The following is a 12,185-nucleotide window of genomic DNA, read 5'->3' on the forward strand; positions in this document are numbered from 1 at the left end:
ACGGTGGCCGTTCTCAATACGTTTGTGGCCCCCATTCTCAATTCCTTTATTTACACACTGAGGAACACGCAGGTAAAGGAAGCATTCACAAACATGGCCTGAAAAGTCTTTTAATCCCAGAAATGAAAGGTCTCATTGATCCTCAAGTGAACCGCTAATGGATAAACCCAATGAACGTATCGATCCACCGATCAACCAATCGGCGGTACTTATTGAGCACTTCCTGGGTGCAGAGCACTGTATTAAGTGCTTCGGAGAGTACATACAACAAAGTTGGTAGATACGTTCCCTGCTCACAATGAGGTTACAGTCTAAAAGGAGGAGACAGAGTGTGATATGAATAAATGCATTATGGATGTGTCCATAAGAGCTGTGGGACTGAGGGAGGGGTGAATAGAGTATGCAAATCCCAGGCCAAGGGGGTGGGAGAAGAGGAAGTGAGGGCTTAGTTGGGAAAGGCCCCTCCAAAGTCACTGGTAATTTGTAGGGGGGTCTGCTATGTTCAGCATTTAGTAAAAAGTAAGCACTCAATAAATACCATTGATGGATTGATTGATTGAATCAGAGCATAGTAATGAGAGCCTAGGAGGAGTACCCGAACGTAAGTAGATAAAATACCTGTCCTCAAGGAGTTTACAATCTGCAGGGCAGGGACAGACAGGAAAATAAATTACAGGTCATGGAATCAGCTAACTATAAGGATATTTGCATAAATGCTGTGGGGGTGGATGGTAAATATCTAAGTTCTTAGAGGGTAGAGGTGATGCAGAAAGGAGGGCAAATAGGCTGGGGAGATGAGAGATTCATCAGGGAAGGCTTCTTGGAAGAAATGCAATCTTAGTGGGTTTTCGGGGGAAGCGGAGATAAGCGGATTGTTAGACTTTCCCTTCTAGACTGTAAGCTTGTTGTGAGCAGGGAACATGTTTCCCAACTCTGCACAAAGTAAGTGCTCAATTAATACCATCGATTGATTGATTGATTGATATGAAGGAGGAGTTACTTTCAGGCAATGGGGAGGGAGGGTCAACTGCATGAAAAATGAGGTCCAGACACAGTACATAGGTGGGTGTTGGAGGAGTGGTGCGTTCAGGTTGTAGTGGGAGAGGAGTGAACATAGGTAATGGGAGAGAGTGGACTGAGTACCTACAAATATGTCCATGATTTGCCCTGTATTGTACTGTACCATCGTGCCTCCTTATTCTCTTTCTCTGGTCAATAATTATATATGTTATCTATAAATTATGTATTTCATGTCTTATATTATTTAAATTATTTATTTATTGATATTAATGTCTGTCTCTGTCTCCCCCTCCAAACTATAAGCTCACTGTGAGCAGGAAATATACCTGCTAACTCTATATTGTCCTCTGCCAAGTACTAAGTACAGTCTAGCACTTAAAACACTGCCTGGCACATAGTAAGCACTTAACAAATACCATCATCGTTATCATTATACTATAACAAAAGGCAGACATATTCCCTGCCCACAGTGAACTTAGCACAGTGTTCTGCACACAGTAAGCACTCAATAAACATGATTGATAGTATAAATAAGCATTTTCGATCAACGCTTTTTAATGGTATTTGTTAACTATGACTACTACAAAAAATAATGATGATTATGGTTACTGTTAAGCATTTACTCCTTGCCAGGCCCTGTACTAAGCTCTGGGGTAAATGCAAACTAATTCGATTGGGCACAGTCCCTGTCCCATGTGGATCTAAGTCTTAATCCCCATCTTACAGATGAGACAGCTGAGGCAAAGAGAAGTTAAGTGAATTGCACAAGGTCACAAGCAGCAGTCAAGTGGCAGAGCTAATATTAGAACCCAGATCTTCTGAGTCCCAGGTCCATGCTCTTTCCATTAGGCGACAATCCTCCTCAAACATTTTCAATCCGCCAATCATTCAATGATATTTATTGATTGTTTATGGTGTACAGAGCACTGTACTAAGCATTTGGGAAAATACAACAGAGTTGGTAGACACAATCCCTAGCCTCAAGAATCTTACAGGCAAGAGGGACTTTTCTATTTATTCCTGTCCAATTTTGAGGTCTTCAAGGAATTACCACAATCTATCTTATCATGCATATAAGCACAAGGACTGACCAAGTATAATCCACATTGACACAGTCATTCAAACGGCCAACTCCATTGGAGACCACCCACAAGGGCTTTGAAAAAGGGGGACGTGGTATGGCAAAGCTGAGGAGAGGACTGTCTCAGATGGGTTTTGATCTGCAGGAAGGTTTTCTCACTGCTGCCTTCACGTCCTTGTTCCTCAGGCTGTAGATGAGGGGGTTCAGATAGGGAGGCACCACGGTGTAGAAGAGGGTCCCTACCTGGTCAAGAGTGGATGGGGGCTTGGCGATGGAGGTGGAATATTCTAACAGGGCTGGGGAGACGAATAAAGTCACGATGGAGAGGTGGCACAGGCAGGTGGAGAAGGCTTTAGCCTTGCCTGCTGTGGACTGCATCCTCAACACAGCCGAGAAGATGCGTATGTTAGATAGAGTTATGGAGGCAAAGCAGCCCGACCCTATAGGCATGTTGAAAGCAATGACTCCCAGCTCACTGTGGAAACGCCCGGAGCAGGAGAGTGTCAGGAGCGGAAGGATGTCACAGAATAATTGATTAATCACTTCGGGCCAACAGAAGGGTGTGGAGAAGGACACAGCCTTGTTCGGGAGTCCATCTAGAACACCGTTGAGCCAGGAGGCAGCCACCATCTTCCCACAAGCCCTTGGATTTATGATAATGTCATAGCTCAAGGGGTGCAAATGTCCACGTAGCGGTGGTGGGACATTGCCGTGAGCAAGGCCATTTCATAATTGGCAGCAGATCCGAAGAAAAACTCCTGGAGGACACAGCCAGGGAAAGAGATGGATCTGTTGTTGGTCAGGGAGTTGAGGATGGACTTGGGGACAATGGTGGAGATGAGGCAGAGGTCGAGATGGACAGGTTCCTTAGGAAGAAGAATATGGGGGTGTGGAGGAGCTGTCAAGGATGGTGAGAGCGACAATGAGGAGATTCGTCATCAGAGCCGCCAGATAGAGCAGGAGGAACAGAGCGGCGCGGAGCAGCTGCAGCTTCCGATCCTCTGAGAACCCCAGGAGGAGGAAGTCTATCACTGCCATGCCATTGCCCATGCTTTTAAGGTGATGCTGTGTTTTCCTGGAGAAGGGAGGAGAATCAAACTTCAGTAGGAAAGAGCACAGACATGGGAGTCGGAGGAAACTGGACCCCAGTTTCGTCATTTTTAAAATGGGGATCTGATAGTTCTTCTTCCTCGCCTTTAGGCTGTGAACCCCATGTGGAATGGAGACTATGTCTGAACTAATTATCTTGTATTTATCCCAAGGCTTAATATAGTCCTTAACAAATACCCCAATTATTATTTATTACTATTAGGAGATGAGTATAATATCATATGAAACTGATGTTCCTGATGGCCCTTCTGCTGACCACCTTCTATTGATCCTCAACTCCGCTGACCTCTTGCTTCACCCCACCTCCCTCACTCACCAACGTGGACACACATTCGATCTCATCATCGCTAAGCACTGTAAAATCTCACCACCTCTTAAATCCCTCTATGTGACCACAACCTCTTCACTTGCCTCCTCTCCCACATTCATTCATTCATTCAATCGTATTTATTGAGCGCTTACTGTGTGCAGAGCACTGTGCTAAGCGCTTGGGAAGTACAAGTTGGCAACATATAGAGACTTTCCCTACCCAACAGTGGGCTACACTCCTCCCCCTCATAAATCTGTTTTATTCCTTCACAGAGACCTCCGATATTTTGACCCCATCCAATTTCCTCAACTCATCATTCCCTACTTAGCCTTCATACCGCAACTACCCTCCCTTGATGACGAAATAGACGCTCTCAACACGATCCTCTCTGTGGAACTCAGTTCACCTGCTCCCCTATCCCTTTTTTGTTCTAACCCATAGCCCTGGATCACCTGCACAATCTGCCTGATTCACTCTTGTGTTCAAGCCGCTGCTGGTGGAAATCTAAATATCAGGTTGACTTCGTCCATTTCAAGTTTATCCTTGCATGCTTTAAGTCTGCTCTCTCCTCTGCCCAGCAGAATTATTTCTCTACCCTCATTGGCACTCTTGCTCATCATCCTCGCCAGTTCCAGACATTTAACACTCGTCTCAAGCCCCCTATCCCTCTGCCTCACCCATCCCTTTCCCCTAGTGGCCTGGCCACCTACTTTATTTAAACAATTGACACAGTCAGACGTGAGCTTCCTAAAATCTCCCCTGCCCCTCTTCAGTCCCCCCCTCTTCCGGCCCCCTCTTCAACTTTCCCATCCTTCCCAGCAGTATCTCTAGAAGAGATCTTCTGCATCCTCTCAAAAGCCACCCCCTCCACATGCGCATCCAACCACATTCCTTCATACCTTATCAAACATTTGCCCCTCCCTTCTTCCTTAACAGCCATCTTCAACGGTTTGCTCTCCATTGGCTTCTTCCCCACTGCTTTCAAACATGCCCATGTCTCCCCAACCCTAACAAACCCTCCCTTGGCCCCACGGCTCCCTCCAGTTTTTTTCCTATCTCCCTCACACCATTTCTCTCTAAACTTCTTGAGTGAGTTATCTACACCCGCTGTCTTAAATTCCTCTCCTCCAGTTGTCTCCTTGATCCTCTCCAGTCTATCTTATATCCCCTCACTACACAGAAATCGCCATCTCAAAGGTTATCAGTGACCTCCTTCTTGCTACATCCAACGGACTCTACTCCATTCTAATCCTCCTAGACCTCTCATACGTTTTCAACAGAGTGGACTACCCCCTTCACCTGGAAACGTTATCGAACCATGCCTTCACCGATTCTGTCCTCTCCTGGTTCTCCTCATCTCTCTGGCCATTCATTCTCAGTCTCCTTCATGGGCTCCTCCTTAGTGTGTTTCCACTAAGCCGTGCTGCTTCTCTACTACTCCTACTAGTAATCGTAATAGTAGTAATAGTAGGAGTGATATTAGTAATAATAGCAGTAGTAATAGTAGTAGCCATGATAGCAGCAGTAGAAATAGCAATAGTAGTTATAATAATAGTAACAATAGTAGTAATAGCAGCAGCAATAGTAATAGCAGTAGTCATGGTAGTCATAGTAATCAATCAATGGTATTAATTGAGCGCTTCTGCATAACCCACGGTACTAAGTGCTTGGAAAAGGACAATGCAATAGTAGTAGTAGTAATGTTGGTGATAGAAGTAGTAGCAGTAGTAGTAATGGTAGTAGTAATGGTGATAATAATAATTGTGGTATTTGTTAAGACCTTACTATGTGCCAAAAACTGTACTAAAATACAAGGTGATCAGTTTCCACATGGGGCTCACAGTCTAAGTAGGAAGGAAAACAGGTACTGAATCCCCATTTGGCAGATGAAGTAACTGAGGCAAAGAAAAGTGAAGTGACTTGCCTAAATCACACAGCAGGGAAGTGGCAGAGCAGGGATTAGAGTGAAGATCCACTGATTCGTAGGCCAGTGCTCTTTCCACAGGACCATGCTGCTTCCTGATGCTTCATCCCTCTCCTTAGTCTCCCAGCCTCCACCTCACTTCGACCTCCTAGCTGTAAATTCTTGAGGGGAGGAATCAAGCCTATCAACTCTGTTAAATTGTGCTTTCCCAAAAACCTAATACGGTGCTCTGCACATAGTAAGTGCTCAATGAATATCATTGATGGATTACTATGACTATCATCGTAAGTGCTTAATAAATACCATAATCATGATAATAATAACTATCTTGTTCTGAAAGGCAGAAAGAGAGAAATGAACAGAGGAAGAGGATGAAAAGGAAAAGGAGAATTGAGAAAGTGAGAGAGAGCAATGCAGAGACAAACAGAGTGAGAGGAGTCAGGAGAGAGGTGAGCAGGACAGGAAGAGGAAGGGGAGAGAGAAAGTTTCTGTATTGCCACTGCAGAGCCCACTGGGACTAATCGGGTGTCTATTTTATGTTCTTTGGGATTCTCAGACTATCTCTAAAGACATGTTGGTAATAAGACATAATGATTCACCCTTTCAGTTTTGAGTCCTTTACACCCTTGAAGAGCTAGCAAGTCGGAATTCGGGGTCTCGGATATTTCACTTTCTCCTAGGGATTGAGCAGGACGGTGATCTGCCCATCATGGTCTCCACAGCATAATCAAACTGAGTGTACCTGCGTGGGTCCCTCCCTGCCCCCATTTTATAAGCGGAGAAACGGAGGTGGAGAGAGGGGCGATGAAGGGGTCTGAGAGTCTGTGGTGTTCATTTGGGAACAGGTGTGTGGTTGGGGAGGGAGAAGCAGCCTAAGGGCTGGAGGAGTTGCGGTGGGTTCGCTTGGCGGAGGTACTCAACTCTCATCCAATCATTGGTATTTATTCAGTGCTTACAACGTGCACAGCACTGTTCGAAGCACTAGGGTTTTATCAGGTTGGGCACCGTCCCTGTCCTACATGGACTTCCCAATCGTAAATTGGAGATTGATCGTTCTATTGATTGACTGCATGAGTGCAAGCAATAATAATCAAGCAGAAACTCCTGACTACTGGCTTTAAGGCACTCAATTAGCTCTTTCCTCTCGTTTTAAGCTCTCTCTTCTCCCACAATACCCCAGCACACACACACTTCATTCCTCTCATGCCACTCTGCCATCAATCTCTTGCTTTCCCCCTCCCTGGATGTGTCCACCTTCACATCCGGCAGACCACTACTCTCCGCATCAAGATCTTTCTAGAATAGCGTCTCCATCAAGAGATCTTCCCAGATTATTCTTTCATCTCCCCACCGCATTTCCTCCCCAATGACCACGGTTTCTCCTACACACCACATTGCACTTTTGGACACATCTTTGTCCTCTATGGCTTCCTCTTAGTTTTAATTATTTTAATGTCTATCTCCCACGCTAGATTGTAAGCTCCTTGAAGGAAGGGATTAATTTCTCCTAACCCTATTGTACGGTCACCAGCACTTAGGATAGTAATCTGTACAGAGTATGTGCCTGGTAATTATCATCTATTAACTTATTGTTATGGCTATGTCAGTTCCAAGCAATTCTGTGAGGTACCCTCTCCAAATTCTTTTCACAAAGGATGGTGTTGGGAATAGAGAAGGAGGGAGGGAGGGGGAGAGAGAGAGAGAGAGATGGAGTGAGAGATAGTCATGCTCTGTCATAACTCAGCCCACACCCTTTGCACCTCTATGTCAGCCTCTTCACTGTACCTCGATCCCATCTATCTAGCCTCGGACCTCTCACCCACGTCTTGCCTCTTGCCTGGAATGCCCTCCCTCTCCTTATCCGACAGACGATTGCTCTTCCCACCTTCAAAGCCTTATTGAAGGCACAACTCCTCTAAGAGATCTTCCCTAATTCCTCGTTTCCTCTTCTCCCACTCCCTTTTGCATCGCCCTGATTTGTTTCCTTTATCTGACCCCACCCCCAGCCCAGCCCCACTGCACTAATGTCCATATCCATAATTTATTTATTTTAATTAATGTGTAGCCACTCTAGGCAGGAAAAGTGTCTGTTACAATGTTGTATTGTACGCTGTCGAGCACTTAGTACAGTGCTCTGCTTACAGTAAGCGCTCAATAAATACGATTGATTGATTAGGTATGGACCATCGGGAAGAATGAGGAAATTTTCTCCTGATGTCAATTACTCTCCAGCCAGAAACGCAGATTTTCTGTCATCGATCACACACTGGTATTTGTTGAGAATTTCCAGGGTGCAGAGCACTGTAATAAGCATTTAGGAGAGTACAATACAATACAACAGAATTGGTAGACATATTCCCTACCCACAACAAGCTAACAGTCTAGAAGGGGAGATAGACAATAATAGAAGTAAATAAATTACAGATAAGTATATTAAGCTCTGGAGGGCCAAAGGAGGGTAAATAAAGGATTCAAATCCAAATCCAAAATCAATCAATCAATGGGGTTTTTGTGTGGCATTTGTTAAGCACTTACTATGTGTCAGGCACTGTTCTAAGCGCTGAGATAGAAAGAAGTTTATCAGGTTGTACACAGTCCCTGTCTTATGTGGGACTCACAGAGTACATGGGAGGGAAGGATCATTTAATCCCTATTTTTCAGATGAGATACGTAAGGCACAGGGAAGTTAAATGACTTGCTCACAGTCACACAGCAAGCAATTGCCAGAGGTGGTATTAGAACCCAGATCCTCAGACTCTCATGCCCAGGCTCTTTCTACTAGGCCATGCTGTTTCTATTTTTTGAGTTCTTACCGTGTGCAGAAGGCTGTAATAAGCACTTGAGAGAGTACAGTTAAACAGTGTTGGTAGACATGTTCCCAGTCCACAATAAGCTTATAGTCTAGAGGGAAAGTCGAAATGGAGAAGTCCTTCAAGATGATTAGATGGACTTTTGTTCACACTAGAGATGGGGTTAGAGCAGTGGTCTTGGTTCTGAGTGTTATAACAATAATAATAATATATAGCATGATCAGATCCCACATGGAGTTCTCATTCTAAGTAGTAAAGAGAACAGGTATTGCATCCCCATTAGGTAGATGAGGTAACTGAAGAACAGAGAAGTGTCTTTACCAAGCAGCAAGCATGAAGCGACGTTGCTTAGTGGATAGAGTCGAGGCCTGGGAGTCAGAAGGACCTGAGTTTTAGTCCCAGCCCTGTCACCTGTCTGCCGTGTGACCTTGGGCAAGAGACTTCACTTCTCTGTGCCTCTGTTTCCTCATCGGTAAAATAGTGATTAAAATCGTGAGCCCCATGTGGGACATGGACTGTGTCTGATCTGATTTCCTTGGTGCTTAGTACAGTGCCTGCCACATAGTAAGCGCTTAGCAAATACCATAAAACAAACAAATCAAGGTCATATAACAGAAAACTGGGATTTGAACCCAGGTCATCTGACTCTTAGGCCCATGCTGCATTCCTTTGAGCACTTGGGAAAGTACTGAACGATAAACATTGTACGATTAATGATGAACGATAAACATTCCCAGCGCTTAGAACAGTGCTTTGAACATAGTAAGTGCTTAGCAAATACCATCATTTTTATACGATGCCTGCGACAAAGAGCTTACAGTCTACAGGGGGAGACAGACATTGAAGTAAATTATGGAGTGTGAAGGTATGTATAAAATTGCTGTGGGGTGAACATCAAGTGCTTAGTGGGTACAGATCAAAATGCGTAGGTGATACCAGGGGGATGGTGTGTAGGGGAAATGAGGGTTTCATTAAAATGATGTGATTTTAATAAGGCTTTGAAAATGGGGAGGGTGGTGTTTTGTCGAATATGAAGGAGGAAGAAGTTCCGAGCCAGAGAAAGTATGTAGGCAAGGTAAGATAGGTGAATCAATCAATCAATCAATTGCATTTATTAATCCCTGCTTTTATTCGGAGCACTGTAGTAAATGCTGGGGAGAATACAATACAACACAATTGGTAGACACATTTCCTGCCCACAAGAGACTGTGTCAGAGGATCTGGTTTCTAAATCTGGCTCTGTCATTTCTCTGCTGTGTGACCTTGGGCAAGTCACTTCACTTCTCTGAGCCTCGGTTCCTTAATCTGTAAAATGGGGATTAGGGCTATGAGCCCCATGTGGGACAGCGACTGTGTCCAACCTGATTAGCTTGTATCTACCCCAGAGTTTAGTACGGTGCCTGACACCTAGTAAGCACTTACCTCATCAAGGGTAGGGAACGTGTCTGCTAATTCTACTGTATTGTACTCTGCCAAGCGCTTAGTACAGTGTTCTGCACACGGAAAGAGCTCAATAAATAAGATTGACTGACTGATTGATTGAGTGAGTAATTGACTGGTTGAAAAAGGGCCAATGAAGGGGCTCTGTGCAGCTGTGGGCCGCGGAGCTGGGGAACCCCAGATCTGTGACCCTTCCAGTCCGGCATCCCACACCCCTCCCTCCCTGTCACACAGCACTTATGTCCCTATGTATCATGTATTGATTTAATAGTGTCTGTCTCCCCCTCTAGACGGTAAGCTTGTTGTGGGCAGGGAATGTGTCTGTTTATTATACTTTATGCTCCCAAGTGCTTACTACAGTGCTCTATGCACAGTAAGCACTCAATAAATACTAATGAATGAATGAATGACGGGTCTTGTGGCCCGGGATGGGAGTCGCCACTATCGGCGGGGGATGTGCGGGAGACAATCAGTCAATCACAGTAACTGAGTGCCTACTGTGTGCAGAGCACTGTACTAGGCGTTCGGGAGTGTACAATAGAACAATATAGCAGACACACTCCGTGCCCTCAATGAGCTGACAGTTTAGACAGTTTGGAGGGTGTGCGGGGCATTAGAGGAGCGAAGTGTGTGGGCTGGGTTGCAATAGGAGAGAAGCGAGGTGAGGTAGGAGAGGACATACTGTATAGAGCACAGACCTGGGAGTCGGAAGGACCTAGATTCTAATCCCAGCTCCGCCATATGACTCCTCACTACTGGCTTTAAAGCACTCAATCACCTTGCCCCCTCCTACCTCACCTCGCTATTCTCCTACTACAACCCAGCCCACATACTTTGTTCCTCTAGTGCTAACCTTCTCACTGTACCTCAGTCTCATCTTTCTCGCCACCGACCTCTCCCCCTCAACCTACGTCTGGCCTGGAATGCCCTCCCTCCTCATATCAGACAGATAATTGCTCTCCCCCCACTTCAAAACCTTATTGAAGACACATATCCTACAAAAGGCCTTCCCTAAGCCCGCCTCTCCTCTTCTCCCACTCCAGTCTGTGCCGCTCTTCTTTATTCACCCTCTCACCCATCCCCACAGTATATATATAAATACATATATAAATAAAAAAATATAAATGAATATATAAATAAATTATATATATAATGCATTTATTTCTATATTTATCTATGCATTTATTTATATTAATGTCTATATCCCCCTCTAGACAGTGAGCTCATTGTAGACAGGAATGTGTCTGTTTGTTCTTATATTGTACTCTCCCAAGTGCTTAGTACAATGCTTGGCACACAGTAAGCGCTCAGTAAATACTACTGAATGAATGAATGTCTGCTGCATGACCTTGGGCAGGTCACTCAACTTCTCTAGGCCTCAGTTTACTCATATTTAAAATGGGGATTAAGAGTGTGAACCCCATGTGAGACACATGTTTTGGACAGGTAATGTGTCGAACATGATTGACTTGTATCTATCCCAGCGTTTAGAACACTGCTTGGCACATAGTAAGGACTTAACAATTCCATTATTAATAAGGTGATTGAGTACCTTAAAACCATTTTATTCTAAGTTTGAAGTAAGGACGCTGTGGCAAAATTAGGGTGATGGATGAACCGCAGGAGGTAGAGGTCTGCAAAAATCTGCAAGATGTGGTTTGTTTCTTTTTCCTCTTATGTGCCTGGAGACATTGAGTCTGTACTGGAACTCCCTTCCCTTTCATATCTGACAGACTACCTATCTCCACCTTCAAAGACTTATTAAAACCTCATCTCCTCCAAGAAGCCTTCCGTGACTAACCCCTCATTTCCTCTTCTCTCAGTTGCTTCCGCCTCGCCCTTGCTCTCGGATTTGTTTCCTTTATGCACTTCTCCTTCAGTCCCACAGAACGTATGTTCTTACCTGTAGTTTATTTATTTATATTAATGTCTTCCTTCTCCTCTAGACTGTAATATAGTTGTGGGTAGGGAATGGGTCTGATAATTATAGTATTGTGCTTTCCTATGTACTTACTACAGTGACCTACACATAGTAAACCCTAAACCAATACTATTGATTGAGTCAGAGGCTGCTTCTGACTTACTGTGCAACTGACTGTGTTTCAGGTCTTCTAGATTTGTGAAGGAAAAGTCTCTTCTCCCCATTCCCTATTTCCTAAAACATCCCCACCCCTCCTATGGTTCTTTCTACCCCTTAATGGTAATCTCCCTTTGGCCTCTATCCTCCTCTGTCATCCTTTCCCACTGGTTCATTTTTCTTTTCTTTTCCCCCATAATTCCCAGGGCAACAACACACCCAGTTTTCAAAATGAGAAGTTAAGACACATCTACTACTCATGGGTTCTAATTCCACTTCTGCCACATGTCTGCTGTGTGACGTTATGCAAGTCACTTAACTTCTCTAAGCCTCGGTTACCTCATCTGTAAAATGGGGATTAAGACTGTGAGCCTCATGTGGGACAACCTGATCACCTTGTATCCCCCCCAGCG

At 44.6% G+C, this 12,185-nt stretch overlaps 1 pseudogene; it reads right to left on the reverse strand.

Annotated features, from left to right (window-relative positions):
* Positions 1-2,224: 2,224 nt before the first annotated feature.
* LOC119921870 lies at positions 2,225-3,151 on the reverse strand (annotated as a pseudogene).
* Positions 3,152-12,185: the final 9,034 nt, after the last annotated feature.

The sequence above is a fragment of the Tachyglossus aculeatus genome, unplaced genomic scaffold (genome assembly GCF_015852505.1).
Source record: "Tachyglossus aculeatus isolate mTacAcu1 unplaced genomic scaffold, mTacAcu1.pri SUPER_32, whole genome shotgun sequence".
In the NCBI taxonomy this organism is placed as follows: Eukaryota; Metazoa; Chordata; class Mammalia; order Monotremata; family Tachyglossidae; genus Tachyglossus; species Tachyglossus aculeatus.